The 21,975-nt window shown below is 39.7% G+C and overlaps 2 long non-coding RNA genes across 5 annotated transcripts; one reads left to right on the top strand and one right to left on the bottom strand.

Annotated features, from left to right (window-relative positions):
- The first annotated feature begins 1,819 nt into the window (after positions 1-1,819).
- LOC138373281 (uncharacterized) lies at positions 1,820-8,113 on the top strand. 3 transcript variants are annotated; one of them, XR_011231106.1, is made up of 6 exons: positions 1,820-2,119; positions 5,105-5,325; positions 6,469-6,520; positions 6,960-7,018; positions 7,353-7,414; positions 7,970-8,113. It is a non-coding gene; the product is annotated as an uncharacterized lncRNA (long non-coding RNA). The 3 variants fall into 3 exon arrangements; XR_011231104.1 differs by lacking the exon at positions 1,820-2,119 and adding an exon at positions 3,879-4,033; XR_011231105.1 differs by lacking the exon at positions 1,820-2,119 and adding an exon at positions 4,175-4,723.
- On the bottom strand, positions 7,939-21,744 carry LOC138373280 (uncharacterized). 2 transcript variants are annotated; one of them, XR_011231103.1, is made up of 5 exons: positions 20,057-21,744; positions 17,959-18,100; positions 16,990-17,153; positions 15,644-15,742; positions 7,939-8,037 (listed from the first exon to the last, which is right to left on the bottom strand). It is a non-coding gene; the product is annotated as an uncharacterized lncRNA (long non-coding RNA). The 2 variants fall into 2 exon arrangements; XR_011231102.1 differs by lacking the exon at positions 17,959-18,100 and having other exon boundaries at positions 20,057-21,726.
- Between the last annotated feature and the right edge of the window lie 231 nt (positions 21,745-21,975).

Below are 21,975 nucleotides of genomic sequence, written 5' to 3'. Positions count from 1 at the left end.
TATTTACATGTTCTGCAGAATTTAATCTTCAATAAACTTTAACGCCCCATACTGCCAGTATCTTTCTCCCCCTGGCCAGAAAAATATAGTAAGTACAGCATATAATTGTTACACTCTTGGGGCAAAATTCTTGTAGCTCCTAAGTATACTGTCTATCATACCATTATCACACATCCAAACAATTTGATGTGGTACACTATTTATTTCCTTATTTCTATAGTTTTCAATAAGTTGACATTCTTATACATAATGTTCTAAGGTGTGGGCGTGCGGCATACTACATAATTTACACTCCTTATCTTTTTCACTGACATCAACACCGTATTGCCAGATATATTTGTATCCTAATCTTAATACTTTTTTTATCTACTGTTGAGAATATGTAAGACAAATGTAAGGTTTTGAGGCTAAGTAACGAAGATAGTTACAAGATACGAGCCAGATGGTGTTGAGATTGCAAAAGGGATTATGAAAAGAACTTAAGCCAAAAGAAATCAATGCATAAATGTTCGCAAATATGAGACTGGGATTTATTTCTTGAAAAGTTAGCAATAAAATACGCTTTCTAGTTCTTTATTTTACAGGTACTTGTTTCTTGACACTTCCTTTGATATTACACATTTACATCTTATTTTGTTATGAAATGATATTTTTTCAGAGTAAAATTATGTTTTCTCATTTTCTGCATCCAGCATCCACATTATAGTGAGTAAATATACCATATTACTTCATTGCTTACGTAATGCTAGGAAGGTTTGAATAGCTTTGGGTCTTTAGTGGACAGAATCTCCAATAGATGGGGCGAGAGTCGCCCCATCTCTCTCGACCGGGCGGGACTCGAAACTTAAATTAAAATTGCTATATCATTGGTCTCCAACATGATATATTTCCTTTGATGCACTCACAATAACGAGTATAGCTCTGTCTTTCTTGAGGCATGTAATATTTTAGGCTTTATTAGCGTATCTTTGTTAATTACACAACATATTGGCAAGTGCGTAGGCATCTGCACTCCATGACCGAAAAGCTACTGAACGCCACTATAAAAACATATATATCTTCACTTGAGCTTTAAATATGTCTAATGTAATGTATTTAAAATAAAGCTTATATTTCTATCTTTCTTAAGACGTGTAAAACATTTGTGTTTATTAACGAATTTACGTAAAATAAACATTCTTCTGAGAGAGTTGCTCTGTTGCTCAGTCTATGCGGGGGTCGGAGCTCAGCGATTATTAAAATACATGAATCTTCATTAGAACTTTAATTATGTCTATGATAAAGTGTTTAAAATGAGCCTTATATTCCTATCTTTCTTGAGGCATATAAAAAATTTACGATTATTTACAAATTTACGTGAAATAAGCATTGTTCTGAGAGAGAGTTGCTCCGTCGATCGATCTGTCCGGAGTCGGAGCTCGGCTATTATAAAAGTACACGTATCTTCGCTTTAAATTTAAATATGCCCATGGTAAGGTATTTAGAACGAAGCTTATATAACTGTCTTTCTTGTGACATATAAAACTCTTACGTTTATTAAGGAATCTGCGTGAAATAGGCATGGTTCTGAGATGAATGCTGCGGTTTTCGAGTTTGACGAGCGATGAAAACTGCCACTTTTATACAACTACAAATATCTTCGGTTTTACTTAAAATATTTGTCTGGTAGAGGTTTTACATATAGATCGCGTTTCTGTCTTTCTTCTGACTAATAAATAATTTTGGTTTAATCAGTTATCAAGATGTTTTCAACAATATTCTTTCAGCGTTCGTCTTTTCCAACTTGGGCGAGGGTCCATAGAATTACCCAAATCGGCCCAAATCGGCCCAAAACTACACAAATCGTCCTAGCATTACGTAAGTAATGAAGAAATATATTATATTTACTTACTATAATGTTGGTGCTACACGTAGAACATGATCAAACCTATTTTTACTCTGAAATAATCTAATTTCATAACGAAATGAGACGTAAATATGTGAGAGGTGACGCCATAGGAAGTCGACGGTCCAAGCGACAATTGTGTGGAGCGACTTATCCAAGATATATGGTCGCCCGGAGAGTGTTTGCTGCCATATCAGCCTCCTGTACACAGTGATCCAGTCCTCGTACATACATGTATGTATGAGTGTGTGTACATGTGTATACAACATTAATAATTTTGTAACTAGCGTCAAACACTGTTACTTGCTTAGCTAACCGAACTAGAGGGTTCAGTTCCTGAACCGATTATGTGCCTCTGTAATCCTTTACACCACCGCCCACGGGATGGGTATGGGGTGCATAATAAAGAAAGAAATAGAAGAAATTGAAATTGCATAATACGGTTATTGACATTCAATAATAGTAAGATAAGTTTTGATATTAAGTTTTTAAGTAAGATAAGTTAAGATAAGTTTTAAGTAAGACAGTTTTGATATTCCTAGAGTACGACTTAATCAAACTAGAAATGCTCTACAAATCAAGGGTCCCAGAATGTGGAATGACCTTCCCAACCATGTTAAAGACTGTACCTCTCTCAACCAGTTTAAGTTAAAAACGAAGCTATACCTAATAAATTCCCTGTAACCTACCTTACCCTTCTATTGTCAACCAATGTCTGTTTTTTTTTTTTGTTTTTTTTTTTTGTTAAGAGCGCTGTTTGTCGACATAATTGTATTTGTGCTGCTTTTTCATCTATGTTTTCATTTCTTGTTTTCATTCTACTCATTATCCTCAATTAGTATTAAGCTTGTCATTTAAGTTTATCATGCCCGAAACGCTTTGCGTAATAGTGGCTTTAGGCATTGTATGTACTAGCTCTACCTATAAGTCAACCAATCTTTGTAAAAAAATATTGTATGTATGTACCTTATCTAAATAAACATTTTATTTTTTATTTTTTTTTTTATAAATCAATGAGGACCAAATGGGAGACCAGTGATCAGATGAATATTACAGACTCAAGAGTAGCCTTCTCTTCTTGTATATAAATGAAAAAATAAATTCGTTTGTTTAATTCTAATGCTTGTAGGCGAGAACAGTTGTGAACGCCAGCTAGCGCACAGGTACATGAGCGCCCAAAATACTTTTACACAAAAGACATGTACAGACAGGCGTGTGGCTTCTGACTTCTTTTTTATTGATTAATATTAAATATTAGGCGCTTACCTATAATAGTTATCATTTTATGCAAGTATAACTATCACATAATAAATATAAAAGGAGTTTATCAAAAAACTTGCAGTCTCCGTGGTGTAGTGGTAAGACACTCGCCTGGCGTTCCGCGAGCGCTATGTCATGGGTTCGTATCCTGGCAGGGGAGGATTTACTGGGCGCAATTCCTTAGCTGTAGCCTCTGTTTAACGCAACAGTAAAATGTGTACTTGGATGAAAAAACGATTCTTCGCGGCAGGGATCGTATTCCAGGGACCATAGGATTAAGGACTTGCCCGAAACGCTATGCGTACTAGTGGCTGTACAAGAATGTAACAACTCTTGTATATATCTCAAAAAAAAAAAAAAACTGACAGAAGTGTTGTGTTTTGTGCGTTGTATCGTGTTTGTGGGCATTCGGGTATGTTGTGTTTACGCTGGCGGGCGGCGTCCTTACCAACTCCGGATTATGTCTATTACATCACTAAACTTCATTTAATAACTATATGCCTGTTAAATAGAAGATTTTAATTGTTAATAGCATTATATTGTCGTTTTAATATGGAACACGTACACATATGCGAAACGTCTACAGCTGGTGTCCGAAGTGGTAAAAATATTAGTGTGCGATGTTGTCAATGTACGGAGTGTCTTGTATCCGAGTCCATAGGAATTACCGTTTGTCCTGGCGCCATCTATGTTTTGACAGCAGTACTACTAATGTTCCCACGTTAGGTGATGATCGCTATACGGCTGTTACGGTCAGTTGCTCTTCTATATATGTTTATGGATAACGTAGGTGATTTGAGGCAATTTGCGGCCAGAATGAAATAGTATCCACGCGGTGAGTGATGGAGAAGGATATATACTGCTGTGTACTCGACCAGCGGGTGAGAGGTAAGTTATATCGAACAATTATGGGGAATAGATGGGTTATTTTAAGCGTAGAATGTCAGGTAACCGGTAACTACACGGATGGGGTAGTGTTTTTTTGTCTTTATTTACTAAAGTGGAACATTACATTATGCCTTTAGCTGAACAAGTCGACTGGTGGGGGAAGTAGACGGGTTTTATGAAAGTATTTTACCAAAATATTTGTATTTGTTTTACTAGTTCAGCCGTTACTAGGGAGGGTGTTCCTTTAATCTAATCTAAAAATTCTAGCCGGACAAAGTGATTAAATAAAGAAATTGAATAGAACGAAGTGGTTTGCCAGGGTGCTTAACATTTAGTTTAGTTCACTTACTATGCAGCCCATGCTTAAAGAATGCAAGTTTATCGTATTGAATTTACCGTAGTTTTACTGCATTTAATATACCGTTTTTACCCTATTTAATTATGTCGGGTAAAGGCCGGTCGTGGAAAGTTCCTAATATAGCAAGTTTTAAAGGAAAAGTTTGAGTTAACTTTAACGCTTAAGTTAGTGACCAATTAGCTTAGTCTATTGTGAGGAAAGTTACTAGAATCTAACATTGCAAGTGCCATTTCTCTACTCTTTTTGAGAAACATGACTAGATACATGAATCGCATAGTTTTATTACTAAATGTTCATGGATTAGGTTGCATAGTTGAGGAAATAGTGATAAGGTTTGTGATTTTGTGTACCTTCTCTTCGGCAGAGATTTTGATAGTGGCGCAAAATTGATAGGGGCTCGGATCATTGGGAATGCTGACTGAAGTAGATTAGGTCATGGCTATACCAAAGGAAATTAGTATAAATGGGGTTAAGTTGGGAGAAGTGTTGTAAGTAGTGCCTAAAAGCTCTCCTTGGACCTCGGTTATTCGCAAGATTATGGTTTAGACTGCAATAGTTGCAGAATTGGCAAATAAAAAATACCGATGCCCTATATAGTTTTGAAATGGTTAAGACTACCAGATGCAGTTTAATGCTGACAAATGTAAGGTTTGGGGGCTAGGTAAAGATGAGATAGATGGTGTAGATTATTAAGAGTATTAAATTTTTTGCAGGTGGTAAATTCTCCCCGAGCTGGCACTCCTCTCCAGCCTGGGATGTTGATTGGTTAGTCTTCAACTGCCTCCCAACATGGTAGTGAGGTCCTGAGCTGACATGCAGTGAGGAACGTGGAAAGCTTCCTGAATTGGCACATGGTATGCCTCCCTTTCAAACCAGCAGGTGGCACAAATGTTCCAGCTAACATCAGAATAGTGGATGAAGCCCACACTAAAATGTAAGTGGTACAGTAAATGGACACCCCCCCCCTCTTGACACTGAACAGTTGGGAGGAAGGGGGGGGGAGAAAGTGTGGCTTATAGTTCTATTGCTACAGAATCTTTTGCCATAAGCCAGTGGCAGTGCCTATATGCACTTGCTATTCAGAATCTCCCCCTTACATAGTTAATTAAAAATGAAATGCTGTAGACAAGCTTAACTTTTGAAGGGGGGCAACATTTTCGTTGCCATCAAAGCACATCAAAGATGCTCTGAGCTAACTTCCCCTAGTCATTAGTGAATGGTGGCCAGTAACTCTATAGTAGGAACTTTACTGCCATTAGAGTCCATTCCGAAAGTGTGCACTTCTGCTGTATCTGCCAGTTTGCTAGAAATTGAAATTGGCATACTTGCCCTCTTGTACCATGTTACTCAACCATAACATAACCACCACACCACCCATTCCTCTAAAATAACATCCCATATGATAAAAACTTCTGCTTTTAATAAATATTTCTAATTTTAATATTGGCTTGCATGGTGTATTAATCATTCCTTTGGCAGAACTGTAGCTAAATTGTTCCCACAATTAATCCATTAACAGTACTGTATCAGGTTCATAAAGAAATTTATAATAAAGACCAAGTGTGGTCATGAGTGCTGCAGATGGGGGAGATAGAACCTTACACCTGCAGAAGTGTGGTGATAACTGGAGAGAATATGGCCTTGTATAGTTGCTAGTGTAAAAATATTACTAAATTTAGTAAAATCAGTCTTGGTAGTATAGTTGGGTTAATTATGAATTTTCAGACTAAAAAGCTTGGTACATAATTCAACAGAATAAATGTCCCCCTAGTAGTAAGCAGTGGTTGCAAAAGAATAAATTTGTATATATAAATTTTGTATTGCTTTTATTCAAATGTTATACATGGTTAAATTAAAGTTTTTGCAATGTTCCAGAAAAATGTTCATGACTAAAGTTGTTGGAAAATAAAATTTGTATAGCATGTTGACTTGAAATGACTATAGCTTTGTAATTAATAAAGATGGGACAAAAAGATAGTTAGTGTGCCATTTAAAACGGCAACTGTTAAACTGGTACGAACAAAATAACATCGCTATGCAAATAACTTTTTAGTAATATTTGCTGTTCACATGACAGGTTGTGGAAGGTCCTGGCAACAGAGCTGCAGGAAAATACTTGCAGATCTACAGTAAGTAGTGTTGTGTACATTGGAATTAGAGGGTAGAAGTTAATTGCTAAAAACCTATTAAATATTAGGGTATGGAAATTGAATGGGTATGGAAGTCTAGGCTTAGGCTAGTGGGTACCATATCTGCAAGTTCAGTCCTTTCAGGAATGTATTGAATAGAATGGTATGTTGAAATTGTGAAAATTGTAATGTGGGGCATTAGATCATAAACATAGTTGAGGGTGTTTTATTAATAAAATATAAATCTTGTTTAGTTAACATTAAATGTTTAAATAAGCTTTAATCTATAAATGTATAACACTGTTAAGGGTAATCATGAGTCAAATAAAGTTAATGGTAGGAAAAGTTTTGCTCTAAGTGATGGTATTTTTCCCTTGAAAGTAAAAAAAAATATTCAATGTTTACTTTAGCTTGGTTTTAAATTTATATAGTTTTCCAGAATGTGGTTTGGAAAGTCCAGAAGTCCCTCTGTCAGTTGGAAGAGTTAAACAGAATCAGGTGAGTTGTAGTAAAGGTTAATCTGAATAGATTTGCATAAAAGAAAAAAAATAGTAATAACTTAAAAAATATAGCATTGGCTAAAGATAAATGTAAATTGCCATTGAAGTGCAGTTGATAGTTTCTCAAATGACATTTACTGAAACTTGGCAAATTGATGCCATATATATTTATATTGCTAAATTAGATCTTTACTACTGCTAGTAGAATATGTAGGAAAGGTAAATTCCTTAAAGAAATTTTTTCCATCTGCATTTGTAAACTAAATGCTAATTTGAAAAGTAAAGCAAGATTGGCTTTAAATCTGAAATTAATTTGTTGAAATATTTTTCAGGTGAAAGTGATTATGATGCATGGACTGGCTTGGAGTGAGTCTCCTTTACTCTATGAAAGTGGGTGAGTTTGAATATGATGTTTTAGCTATATCAATGACCTAATCTTAATTCTCTTATCTAGTCCATTTATAGGTGTGTAACCATGTCCTACTGTTACAACCCACAGGGGATGATGCAGTTTGTACTGATCCTACCCCATTTCATAAAAGGGGACCAGGCAGTCTTGCAGATTTCCCTGGCTTGGCTTTTTCAGAGCTTTGCTCTACTACCCATCTAATAGATGGACTAGATTTGCATAGGGACCCTTAACAATGGTTACATTGTTAAATCTCACAGGGCTTGTTTGCTGAATGGGTGGGTGCATCTAAAACTTGAGTGCCTGGCATGCATTGTACAGTGCTTCCAGTAAAGCATATGTACAATGTGTTGATGGCACTAAAGTGGTGGATGTAATGCACCCATTCAGGGAACAAGCTCTGCACTAAAACCAGAGGAAGGGATAGGCCTTGCTGAGCCTATCTTAAAAGATAGGATGTTAGGATTTTTTGGGCTTGTTATTAGGCATTGGTGATAATAAAAGTAGTGTCTCTGTTTAATGTTTATTTTTCTTTTACAGGTGATTGTCTCTAGAGTTGTCTTGGCCTTTTGGATCTTCTGTTCATCCAGGAGCATCTGTCCCACAACCTGAAACAGTAATAAATATTAGATGTATTATAAATACTATATGTAAAACTTATTTAATAAAACAATTTTAATGAAACTACTTTATATCTTATCCTGAAATTGCTGGAAATTATTGTTTACTACTATTGATGCAATGTTTAAACATCTGAAATTTTTTTACTTTGAAAATAAATACTTGGTAAAATTTACACCTATTTGTAACTTGTTACATAGGTGCATGCAAAATGCATTGAAAAGATGTAAAAGTGGACTACCTATTCAATTTACATAAACTAACAAATATTGAAAATTAGTCTGAAATATTAAAGTGGAAGACATTTTAGCGAATATTTTAGTTTTCATATTTGAAAGTAAATTTAAAGCTATGCAACACCTAAGCTTTGTACAAATTATGATTAAATTAACTAAAGATCATTGTTAAATTTACAAAACATTTGAAAAGTGACACTGAAGCATCTATACAACATGGTTTTCACAAAGTCTTTGGTAACTTAAATTTAATCAAAGCTCTTAAATGATTTGTCTGCCAAACTCTTCAGATATTCTGAAATATTTTACCTAGATTAAAACCATCATTGTTTGAAAGTGCAAAACAGATTACTGTCAATTAGTTTGACCTAACATCTGCAAGGTCCTGAAGGAATGGAATTTTTTTGTAAAACTGTTTGCTAAAAACAAACCCTGCCTAATGAACCTGCTCATTTTTTTTAGAAATGGTAATTGCAACATTACCAAAGGCCATTGTTTTAATAGCCAAAGTACCAAATGAAAGACCAAGAAGCAACAAACAGGTACATGGTAGAAAGGACAAAAGAATGGTTATGAGGACCCTTTCATTTGTTAAAGAATGACTGGGGAAAAATGCTGTCATACCACAAGGGGTCTTAACCCTTGTCATATACATCACTGACATTAATCTAAATATTACCAACCACAAAAATTGCTGATTACGTTATAAAGAATATAATATTGAGGCCTTAATGCAGATCTCTAATTCTACAAATAGTAACAAGACTGGCAATTTAATATAAAACAAAAAAAAATCCAAGACCTTGCACGTGAGACAGAACAATCCATATCACAACTACCACATTAAAATGAAACAACAATGAAGGTAAGGTAATTACCAAAAGAAGACACCAAACCGGAAGGCCATGCAGCACCATCAAAGTGCGAAATAATCAGAGGGCGCTAAATATCACCAAGAATGCCAATACGAGAACAAAAACGCACAAGGCGAACGATATCAAAAGTATCCGATTCACCTAGAATTCTATCGAGGGACAAGTGACTGCGAGGGACGGTCGGAAAGCAAGACACACGCTCGTCCTGGAAGTCAGGACATTCAACAAGGATATGCACAACTGTAAGAGGGACAACGCAATTCGGACAATAAGGAGCAGGGCGGCGCTCCATTAAGTGACCGTGAGTTATGCGGGTATGACCAACCCACAGCCGTGCCAAAGCAGTGTCCCACCGCCGGTTACAGTGGTAGGAGGAAGGCCACGGGGACACACTAAGTTTGAGAGTACGCAGCTTGTTACCAACCACAGAGGACCAACAACCCTGCCAACGGGGAAGAATGAATAACAGGATAAAAGTCGGAATAAGGAATACCTTTACGGGAGATGGGACAAGAACGGATAGCTTCCTTAGCGGCAGCATCCGCACGCTCATTGAAACACCAATATGGCTGGGAACCCAGCAAAACTCTACTGATTTAAATTTAGAAATAAGAAACAGCCAATGTTGAATCTCAATGACCACCGGATGGACAGGATTAAAGGACCCTAGAGCCATGAGGGCACTACGAGAATCAACTACAACCACAAAAGAGGAATGAGAATGAGAAAGCAAGAGACATAGAGAATAGCATAAAGTTCTGCCGTAAAGGCGCTAGCCTCCGAAGGGAGGCGACACATGTAAGTACGGTCAGGAAAAACAACAGAGTAGCCCACACCATCCGCAGACTTAGACCCATCAGGGAAGATGGAAATAGAGTGGGAGTGCGAAGAAAAGTGCTCAAGGAAGAGGCTTTTCAGAATTGTAGGAGGGGTAAAGGCTTTAGTAATACAAGTCAAGGACGTACAAAACTTGGGAAGGGGGACTCTCCACGGAGGTAATGAAGGAACAATACGAGGAGAAACATTAGAAATATGAACAGAAAGAGAATCCTGTAAGCGAGATAACTGGACAGAAAGTGGGAGACAATGAAGAGGAACAGGAACCACAGGAGGAGGAAAAGTCAATGCACGACAGAGGCGAGAGGAAGGATGTTGGAAGGACCGCGCAAGATAGCGAAGACAGTAGCGATCACGGCAGTCCTGAAGAGAGAGAAAGCCAGTGTCAACATACAAACTAAGGGCGGGAGTCGAACGAAAGGCACCAGAGCCGAGACGCAACCCAGTATGGTGCAAAGCATCAAGACGGCGAAGAGTAGAAGGAGAAGCAGAAGAGTATGCAGGGCAACCATAATCGAGTTTAGACAGGACGAGAGAGGAGTGCAAATAGAGGAGCGTGCACCTATCCGCTCCCCAAGAAGTATGGGACAAAACCTTAAGGAGGTTAAGGGCCTTAGAGCATTCAACTCGGAGGCAAGAGATATGGGCTGACCAAGACAAACGAGTGTCAAAGACTAACCCCAAAAGCTTCGCGGAATCCCTGTACACAATGAGATGACCATAAAACAACAACAATGAAGTAAAGGTCCTTTCAGTAAGAATCTATCATTCACTGAAAGTTGCTGCAGTTAAAAATAAAAGAAAATACAAGTCCCTAGAAATAAACAAGCAACCTTTTTGACTAAGGAAAAGAAGGTAGTTATTCTAAGTCTAAGTATTCACTTAGATAACTGTATCCAAGCATAGAGGTTCCCCCCCCCCTTCCCTTTCAGAAAAACATCTACTTTCGAAAAAGTTTAACATTGGCCAACAAAAATGATTCCAGAACTAAATTGCCTAATACCAGGAACAACTGAGAGCCATGAAAAACACTGCAACCCTCTCCTACCCCCAAGTCTTATGCTATTTATGATCCAAGGTAATTTGAGATACTATACTCTACTTCCTACAGACGAGTCTAGTGAGAGGGTGATCTCCTGGCGATTAAATTGAAGCACGATACAGGTGTCAACGAACATCAGTCAGCCCACTTGTCAGCACAGTGGATAACTAATGACATCATAATCTGCAGTGTTGTATGCCTCCCTGTGGCCATTTAAATCAATAAAACACAGGGTTGTGGCAATGTTTACAGCATAAGGCAAGGTATAGAGGAATCCTGGAATGCCATGTAATGTGTAGTCCTTGAATGTGCTTTAGGCAACCAAATTGAATAACAACATTTCTGGTGTTCGGGTATATAATCTGAGTTTCTCATTCGGTATAATGTTTTAAACCTAAATAGGAATTCACTTTAAAGGTTAATTTAATTGGAAAGTGCTAACCAGATTCCAAATTACTGAACTCTGAAACTACTACAAGGCAAGTTTAACCGAATGAGTGTTTGCCTATCCATACCCCCATGAGGTATGTGACAACACTGAATAAAGAAAGGGTCTTTGAGCATCCACCGTGCAAGTATTTGACATGACCAATATAGCCAAGTGTTAAAGATCATTCTAAGCAGTTCTGCACAATCCATATACTATCAATTAATATAATTGTACAATGGTGCTTGGTGGATGATATTTCCTATTAAAACTCATTGGACAACTGTTTGTATTAGACATTTTAAACCTACAAATGGTAGCCCTACATATCGCACTACAGTATTAATTACAAGATGAACAATGTAAAATCAATACCACAACAGCAAAGGATGACTGATTTTCAACAACCGACAAACACACAGGTCTAACACCAGCCATCCCGAGAGAGGACGTCCCAAGCATGTACACCCCACAACTTTACATCACCTTTGCTACCTCACGCGAGCACGCAACAGCATGAGGATGCCATACTCCCAAACCAACTCCTTGCACTTTGAGGCTTTAACAACTCAACATTTAAAAAGTTGATTTAAAAAATCAAACACCTGAATTTTTCCCTAATTAAATTTACTAGGGAAATGCACACCAAGCCATGAAACTTACAATGAAGATGAACAAACTACACACAACTGTCACCAAACTTCCACATACCACCCCCTTCTCATTCCTGCCCTCCCTCCTTAGGTGCTCTGATTGGCTGAGCACCTGAGCCACCACCACTCACCTCTTGTGAGAGCCTAAAGCATGTTTGGTTGCACTTTAAAAGTTCCCGAGTGTACTCGCCTAATTGTGAGTACCGCCTGCCCGGTTCACCATTTTGTTTTTCAATCTACCTCAATTTACCCCTTTACAGTCAAATATTATGCAAAATTCTGTTTAAGACTTGTCCCTTCTTAACTTAAATAACTGCTTTGGCCATCTGCAATCTTTCTAGGTGGGTAACAATGACTCTTGAGGCCAGAAAGGACTTATCAGACGGCGATCATAACAATACGGTACACACACAAAATCACAACCTGATATACACCAAGCAGAAAATCCACTGGAGCTGTGAGGCGACGTAAACCCTTGCCCAAGGCACTGGCAGCTGCATACTCTACCACAGTATATTACTGACTTTGTAAAAGTCTTACAACCAGATTTCCCCATAAATCACAGCAAGTTTTGAGGCCACTCCTTGAGTCAACGTCTTACGTAAGCCCTACAAGCACTCAGGCGAAGGCTGAAGCAGTTCAACACCATACGCCCCAACTTCAAATACACAGTTGAGAGGCGGGACCAAAACGTGATTTTCTGTGTGTGCCTGAAGTTGGGGCATACGGTCTTGCTTCACCCTTCACTTTACCCTTCACCGGCGTACTTCAGGGGTTTTATTTAATACTTGGACTGGCTTCAGTAGGGCCTCCAGACTTTCTGTGGCTTCACAAGTGTCACGTGAATCTCCTGCATAGCAGTGGAACTGCCTTTACCCTTCACCTTCAATGCCTCTGCACTGGAAGTATACATCTACACCAGCCCAGAAGAGTCATCAGTCCTGCCACCTCTCCATACCCCCCAGGGCCTGGCACGGCCTGGTACGACTCAGAGGCAAGCCGGGCGCCACTGTTAACTGGCAGTTTGTCCCCACAAACAAGCAGTTAGCCGCCTTCAACTGACAGTGGTACAGCTCAACACAAAGGCACCGCCAGCCACAACGAGCAGTTTGCTAGTTGACCAGATGTCCACCTCGTGTTGACACTGGATGAGTCATCACCGCCGGACTATATAAAGAGCGCTGCCTCCCTGGAGAGGCAATCTCTCCCTTAGTGCTCTAGGATCACCTTCGTGTCTCTAACCCGTCGTCCGCTTCCAGCCAACGTCGTGTGACTGATGCCATGGTGGTATGGTAGCTGTCTTCAGAACACCAGTATATCTTCATACTTTTATTCCTTGCTTATAGTTTATTTTTTGCATTTAAGGTCATACTAACTTGTTCACCTTTGCATTACATGATAGTCAAGTATTGTCATGTGTTATTTTTGTTCATTACTATTTCAGTAAATTGTTTAATTATTTGATAATTTTCATTTGTTTCCACCTGCAACTTACACACTGCAAGGCCAATAGCAGCATTTCTTTCATTTATGTGAGGGAGAGCCATACCATCTTGGTTCAGTATAGCTGTGATACCATAACCCGTCACACAAGATATCCAGTTGTAAGACTTTTACCATCAGTGGTGGTAGAGTATGCAACTGGCAATGCCTTTGTTACAGGTTCACTTCATCTCACAGCCCCAGTGGATTTTCTCACACATTTGAATACATGAAACAACTTTATTTGATACATTCCAAACCAAAGTACTGTACAGTACAGTAATTATCAAACCATCAAATGTGTGGGATAATCATAGTGCGCTAAATATCACTAACGTCGCCAATACAAGAACAAAAACGCATACGGCGAACAATATCAAAGGTATTGAATTTAACAAGAATTTTATCGAGGGACAATTGACAGTGAGGGATGGTCGGGAAGCAAGACACGTAAGTCCTGAAGTCAGGACATGTAGAGACAACGGTTTGGACAATAAGAAGCAGGGCAGCGCTCCATTAAGTGCCCGTGAGTTAAACGTGTATGACCAATATACAACCTCGCCAGAGCCGTTTCCCACCACCGGTTACGGTGGTAGGAGGAAGGCCACGGGAACACACTACTCTTAAGAGCACGCAGTTTGTTACCAGTAACAGAAGACCAAAAACCCTGACAACGGGCAAGAATGGGGAAATGAATAACTGGGTAAAAGTCATAATAAGGAATACCTTTACGGGAGATGGGACAGGTACGGATAGCTTCCTTAGCGGCAGTGTCCGCACGCTCATTTAAGAACACACCAATATGGGTGGGAATCCAGCGAAATTCCACTGTCTTAAATCTACTGGAGATAAGAAACAGCCAATGTTGAATTTCAACTACCAAAGGATGAACTGGATTAAAGGATTCTAGAGCCATGAGGGCACTGCAAGTGTCAACTACAAACACAGAGGAGGATTGACAGCGAGAAAAGAGTTGATGAAGAGCATAGAGAATAGCATAAAGTTCTGCCATGAAGATGCTAGTCTCCGGAGGCAGGAAACACAAAGGTGCAGTCAGGAAAAACAACAGAGTAGCCTACACCGTCTGCAGACTTAAGACCCATTGGTGAAGACGGAAATAGAGTGGAAGTGTGAAGAAAAGTGTTCAAGGAAAAGGTGATTTAGAACTGTAGGAGGGGTAAAAGTTTTAGTCATGTGGGTCAAGGCTTACAGAATTTAGGAACAGGGACCCCTCCATAGGGGCAAAGACGGAATGACACGAGGGGAAATATTGGTAACACAAACTGAAAGAGCATTTTGTAAGAGAGACAACTGTACAGAAAGAGATAGGTGGCGAAGGGGAACAGGAACCACAGGATGGGTAAAGGTCAAGGCATGACATAAGCAAGAGTGAGGGTGCTGTAAGGACCGTGCAAGGTGGAGAAGACAGTAGCGATCATGGCGATCCTGTAGAAACAGGACGCCAGTTTCAACATACAGGCTTAGGGTAGGTGTCGAAGGAAAGGTACCAGAGCTGAGCCGTAACCCAGTATGATGCAGTGTGTCCAGATGGTGAAGGGTAGAAGGAGAAGCAGACGAGTAAACAGGGCCATAATCGAGTTTAGACAGAACGAGAGAGGAATGTAAAGAGAGGAGCAGTGTCGATTAGCTCCCCAAGAATTATGGGACATGACCTAAAGTTAGTTAAGGGCCTTAGAGCATTCAACTCGGACGTAAAAAATATGGGGCGACAAAGACAAACGAGTGTCAAAGATTAGCCCTAAAAGCTTTAGCAGATTCTTTGTACAAAAGGGGATGACCCCTGTTACCTAACAGTAAATAGGTATCTGGGAGTTAGCTGTTACAGGCTGCTTCCTAGGGGGGTGCGTGTGTGGGAGAAAAAAAAATTTAGTAGTTAACCACTGAACTGCTCTGTCTCCAAATAACACCCTGGTGCACAAGAAATAAATTCTTTCCAAAAATTTTTTTTCTCTTCTTATATTGTTAAAATGCAGAGTCTGATCACGGGGAAACTAAACAAAAAATATTGTATGTGACTTACTTTAGCTGCGATGGAGCTGGGAAGTTGAGCAAATTATGGGCGCTGAGCGTTGGAGCGATGGGGGTCTGTCGGCCCCGCCACCCCGTGCGACGGCAGTTGCTGCGAATAAAATGTTGCGCAATTATTTTGAAGTTTCTCATTCATTTCTTCCTTTTTTTTTTGCTGTAATATTATTTAAAAGTGTGTAATTTGTGGAATTTATATAATTCAAAGTATAGAACATCGCTATGCTCAAAATTATGGGCCTCATATATGCGACATATTCTACAATCAAACAGTGCTTTTGCTGTTATTACACTATATACACACATTGTATATACCCATCTATGTATGTATTCACCATAACGATCCACTATGTTGGTATGGTGAGCCCAAAAAACATGAGTGAGCTGCCACACCCTGCCAGTCCTCCCTCCCTCCTCCAACACATTACTCGCCAACATTCCTCCTCCCAAAATACTGTTATTGTGTTTATTACACTATTTACACACGTTATGTATAAGTATGTACATGTTTTATTCATGTACATACGTACATACTTGCCATCTCCTCACCTCTCTCTCTTGCCTACTTAATGCTCTTGCTTCCCTCATCTCATCACAATCGACTTTATAATGGTCCAGGATGGATCGAAATGTCGTCGTCTATTCAATTTCCAGTGTGTGGTTTGGTCAACAATGAAATCTTCATGCAAGATCTTATAAAGAAAACCCCTAGAACGAGTTTTGCAGATACGAAAGAGTTTAAGGTGAGTAGGGGATGGTTTGAGAAATTTTGAAAAAAGACGTGGTATTCATAGTGTTGTGAGGCATGGTGAGGGTGCCAGCTCAGACAAAGTAGGGGCTGAAAGATTTGTTCGTGATTTTAAAGATTTTGTAGATACTGTATTGATGGATATATTCCACAACAAGTGTTTAATTGTGAGGAGACATGACTATTCTGGAAAAAATTGCCGAAGAGGACATACATTACCCAAGAGGAGACGTCACTGCCCTGACACAAGCTAACTTGGGCTAACTTGTGTCAGGATAGGCTAACTCTTGTGCTGTGTGGCGATTTGAAAATTAAACCCTTGCTCGTGTATCATTCCGAAAATCCAAGAGTTTTAAAAAATATATAACTTGCAGAAAAACTGTGATGTAGAGTGGTTTGCCCTGCCATCAAAAAATATCTGCAAGAGAAAAGTTTGACACTAAAGGGCCTGCTTCTCGACAATGCTCCTGCTCATCCTCCAGACTTGGAGGATGCATTGTTGGGGCCACTTTTTTTTTTTAGGGATATTCCTGCATGGGCCCTAAGTTTCTGGCTAATGAACCAATGACATGAAGGAGGAGTTTTCAACCTACCTTGTGTTAGGTGTGCAGGGGTCAATAGGCTGAACATAATGTCAGGAGCAAAGGGGGGCGTTTGCCTCTTCAAACACAATTGTGACCATCTTCATCTCTTCGAACTATCCTAAATGCTCTCTTCACCTGTCTGACCAAATTGGGTGTCCAGACCACCTTTGAATCTGAAATTGTAAAATTAATTGTGATTTCAGAATATTCAGTCCATTTATACTAACAAAATTATATACAGTATACTGTAATTGAAATTTTACAGAATGATAAAGGCAATTTAGTAACTTTGTTAAAATGCACATGGGGGAAATACATGAAAATAGGTTAATATGGTTTGTAAGGTTGATGGGAAATGTTTATTACTTTTATAATTTAAAAGATGTATAGCCCTGATACTCCATCCTGGGTGCATTCCACCAGGTAATGACCACAGCAAAAGTTTTCTACGAGGCTCTATTGTCACACAAACTTTTCACATTTTCAAACTTGATTCATCTTTTTCCCCCTCGTTCCAGGGGTTTTATTTAAAAGGTCTTCATTCAAATGCCTTGGTTTCTCACAAATGATGGCCTCTGAAATGCTATCACCTGCTAACTCCTTGTTGTGTATCCAAATTAATAAAAACTTTTTAACATCCTCAAGTGTTTGTGTTCTTTGTTTCGGGATTGTTGATATGCCTTTTGCCACTTTAATGCTCATAATGTCCTTCTTCTTAGCAAGTATAGTGCATATTGTTGACATAGATTTGTTGTACTGCCTAGCTAGTTCAACAACCTGTGCACCATTTTGATGTTTATGAATGCTCTCTTGTTTTTCCTCTATGGTCATTCTCACATGTGTTTTCTTGGCTTGAACCTTACCACTGGCTTTCTTGGGACTCATGGCAAGATATATCATAACAAATTTTATGTTCAAATAGCCAAAAATCCCAAAACAAATGTAATGCTTTACAAAGAATTCAGGCGCGATACTTACTAGGCAGGAGACACTGGTAAACTGAGGCGCGATCACCATGCCACCACGCGCTAGGTCAGCCCATACGTATATCAACAAACTCCTTTCCCGAGGCTAAGTTTGTAACCCGATTCAAATTTTTCGAAGAAATTAGGCTCGTAACCTGAAAAGTTCATAAATATTCATTCGTAAGCCGAGGTGTCACTATATATAACTAAAAAATTAAACTCAAGATTACTTTCAACCCCCACCCCTTTTGCTCTACTCCATCGCCACCTACCTTCACCCCCCTCTATGATGTACTCTTCCATAGACACCTACTTTTGCCCCCCTCCTCCCCTCTACTCCTCCATCATCACCTACCTTCACACCCCCTCCCTTCTCCTCCTCCATCGTCACCTTCCTTTCACCCTCCTCTATGATGTACTCTTCCATAGACACCTACGTTCACTGCATATAATGCTCCCCTCTACTCCTCCATCGTCACCTACTTTCACCCCCCCTCTGCTCTACTCCTCCAGGGTCGCAGACAATTTCACGAGCGTGAGAACTACGAGTTCTCTAACCACTCACACTCCTACTCTCTCACCAGTGAGGGGGAGGGAAGGAGGGAGGAAATGAAGGAAGAAAGGTGGGGGAGAGAGAATAGGCAGGGGGGAGGAGGGCCTAGATACATTTCTTCCATACAGATAGGTAGACTGAGGGAGAGCTGCTTGCCAAGAGCCCTATCAGACAGGCTTCCTATTCCTCAACCCTCCCTAATATGCCACATCCTGGTCAGGACAACTTGCTCGATTGTTATTCTTGGTGTGACTCGAGAACTGACCTCGAGGCGGGGCATGGGCATGGATTATCTCCCTGGGGCACGCACCTCCCTGCCCCAGCTCTCTCTCTCTCTCACATAATCTATCAAGGGTCTAACATGAGGTCATTGTGCCTACCAGAAGTGTATATGTCCAAGGCTGGCCACCTGTCTGGACCATTCAAATGTATAAACACGTAATTAGTCTATTAAAATTATATATAGTGCTACAATTATAAATTAATTTGTTCATGGTCATTCGTTTATCAGTATTTTAATATGAGGTATATATACGCATGTATGTATACGTTGACGTACACATATATGATTATGTGTATGGAATGATTATGATTATGTGTAATCATATATGATTATATCTAATGGAATGTATTAGTAAGTGATGTGGTGGAGGCTGACTCCATACACAGGTTCAAGTGTAGATATGATAGAGCCCAATAGGCTCAGAAACCTGTACACCTGTTGATTGATGGTTGAGAGGTGGAACTAAAGAGCCAGAGCTCAACCCCAGCAAGCACAATTAGGCGAGTATATGAACGAATGCACATGTACACTTTCAAATGAATTAAGATACCTTGAGATACACAATGACTTAGTTTAAATAGTTTAAACACATTATGGTACTGATTTTGACATGCTGATGTCTGGAAGGGAGAGGGGGTGTGGGGGGTTATTGTCTGAGGTGGAGGACCAGAGGAGGGGGTCAGTGGAAGGATGGTGGCTGGAGGGATGCCATTGTTCTAATGGTTATGAAAACAAATATTGATGGCAGGAATTCAGTGGGTGTGTACTTCAGCCGCACCATCACCATACTGTGCCCTGCTACAACCCCCCCCCCCCCAACTCCACCCATGCTGTGCGGGGCGTATTACACATTATGGGATAACCGACTGTCTGTCCATTCCTGTCTGCTCGTTATGCTGCCCTTCCTTTTGAAAATTGTCTGCTTTATCGACTTCCTTCAAGACCACATGTTAGCCTCTTATCACGCCCTCTTACCACTCTCAGGGAGCCGGCTCTTCTATACAATAGTTACCACTCAGTCCCCAAGGTGAAAGAGTGTCCGGGCATATGACTTGTTACGTGTACTTATTTGCGATTCGTTTGGGCTGTCACGTGTGGTGATTAGTGTTGGGTAAGGCTAGGCCAGGTCAGGTCAGACTAGGCCAGGTCAGACTAGGCCAGGTCAGACTAGGCTAGGTAAGGCTAGGCCAGGTCAGGTCTGGTCAGGTCTGGCTAGGCCAGGTCAGGCCAGGCCAGGCTAGGCAGGGTGAGAGAAGTAAAGCGGCAGGTACTTACGTTTCCGAGAAAGTAGCGGCGGTAGTATATTGTTGATTTAGATTCGACGACATCCTGAAGCTAGTAGGTGGCGGCCTCATCGCTCTCGAACTTCTTGTTGTTGTAGGGGATACGAGGCACACCCAATATCCCCCTTACATTGATCACATCGCACACTAATATTTTTACTATTTCGGACACCAGATTTGTCTGTTTCGTATATGTATAATTGTTCAATATTAAAACCACAATAGAATGCTCTTAACAGTTACAATTTTCAACTTAACAGCCATATAGTTGGCAAGAACGCCGCCCGCCAGTGCAAATGTCTCAGACCCTGTTGGAATATAACCAGTCTGTCAATCGGGTCAACCCAAGTGTTGCGTTTCCATGCGTTTCCAAAAGGGTCGCCCTATACTCACAGGATGAGTATAGGGTACACAATAAACTACCACTCACATCATGGGTATGGGTTGCACAAGAAACTATCGCGCAGAGGATGAATATGGAGAGCAAAGTAAACAAAGATTCACACGATGAGAAAGGGTTGCGCAATGTCCTGTGACTCACAGGTTGAGTATTAGCTGCACAATAAACTACAGGTCACAGGATAAGTATGGGTTGCACAATAAATTACAGGTCACAGGATGGGTATGGGCTGCACAAACTACCGGTAACAGGATGAGTATGGGATGCACAATAAATTACGGGTCACAGGATGAGTATGGGTTGCACAAACTACTGGTAACAAGATGAGTATGGGGTGCACAATAAATTACCGCACAGAGGATGAGTATAGGGTGCACAAACTGGTTGGGTAAATGGAAATGGTTGGGTACATTTCCTTTCACCTAATGCGACTATTCATGTGTCCGGACACCGGCGATTGTGTGGTATTGGCTATTTATTTAACCATAACTTTGCATTCATTTAATAATTATATTAAGATATGTTTTCCTTGAAATGTAGTTACATTATCGTCTACATGTCTTTATTCTGACATAAAGACCTATGGCGTTACTTTGCATATATGCAAAGTAATTATAAAATTGATTGGCTTGTGTGGAGGCCTTCACACTCCCTGAGCGAGCCATCAAGTAACTATAAAAAGGCATATATCTTCACTTTCACTTCAGTTATATTTATGCCAAAGTATTAACATGCAGCTTATATTTATGTCTTTATGATGACATAGAAAACTTCGTTTATTACAATATCTAGATTAAATTAACATTGATCTTCGGAAGGTCATAGTTCCTATATCGGTAAGGAGAGCGTCGGCCATGAAGCCTTGTTTAAAGTATGAATATTTTTCCTCTCTAATAAGGTATAATCTCTGTGATGGATTCACAAAAACTATTTTATATCTGCCTTTCTGATAACATATACAAATATAATCTTTATTTGTGAATATTTGTTAATTAAGCAATATATCAGAGGGCGTGTAGGGTTCGGTGTTCAATGAACGAAAAGGACTGGATCACTGTGTACAGGAGGCTGATATGGCAGCAAACACTCTCCTGGCGACCATATATCTTGGATAAGTCGCTCCACACAATTGTCGCTTGGACCATCGACTTCCTATGGCGTCACCTCTCACATATTTACGTCTCATTTCGTTATGAAATTAGATTATTTCAGAGTAAAAATAGGTTTGATCATGTTCTACGTGTAGCACCAACATTATAGTAAGTAAATATACTATATTTCTTCATTACTTACGTAATGCTAGGACGATTTGTGTAGTTTTGGGCCGATTTGGGCTGATTTGGGTAATTCTATGGACCATTGGGCGACCCTTTTGGAAGCTCGATACTTGGGTTAACCCATCCTATAGTTGGGTCTGTTTCCAACTGGGGTTCGAATAGTACCACCAAATGTGCGGATGCTGCAGATAGCAGAGCAGCTGGAGAGGTTTATAAATAAATAAATATGTTTAT

Source organism: Procambarus clarkii, chromosome 41 (assembly GCF_040958095.1).
Source record: "Procambarus clarkii isolate CNS0578487 chromosome 41, FALCON_Pclarkii_2.0, whole genome shotgun sequence".
NCBI lineage: Eukaryota > Metazoa > Arthropoda > Malacostraca > Decapoda > Cambaridae > Procambarus > Procambarus clarkii.
Note: the sequence above shows the minus strand (reverse complement) of the source record. Positions and strands in the feature narration are given on the sequence as shown.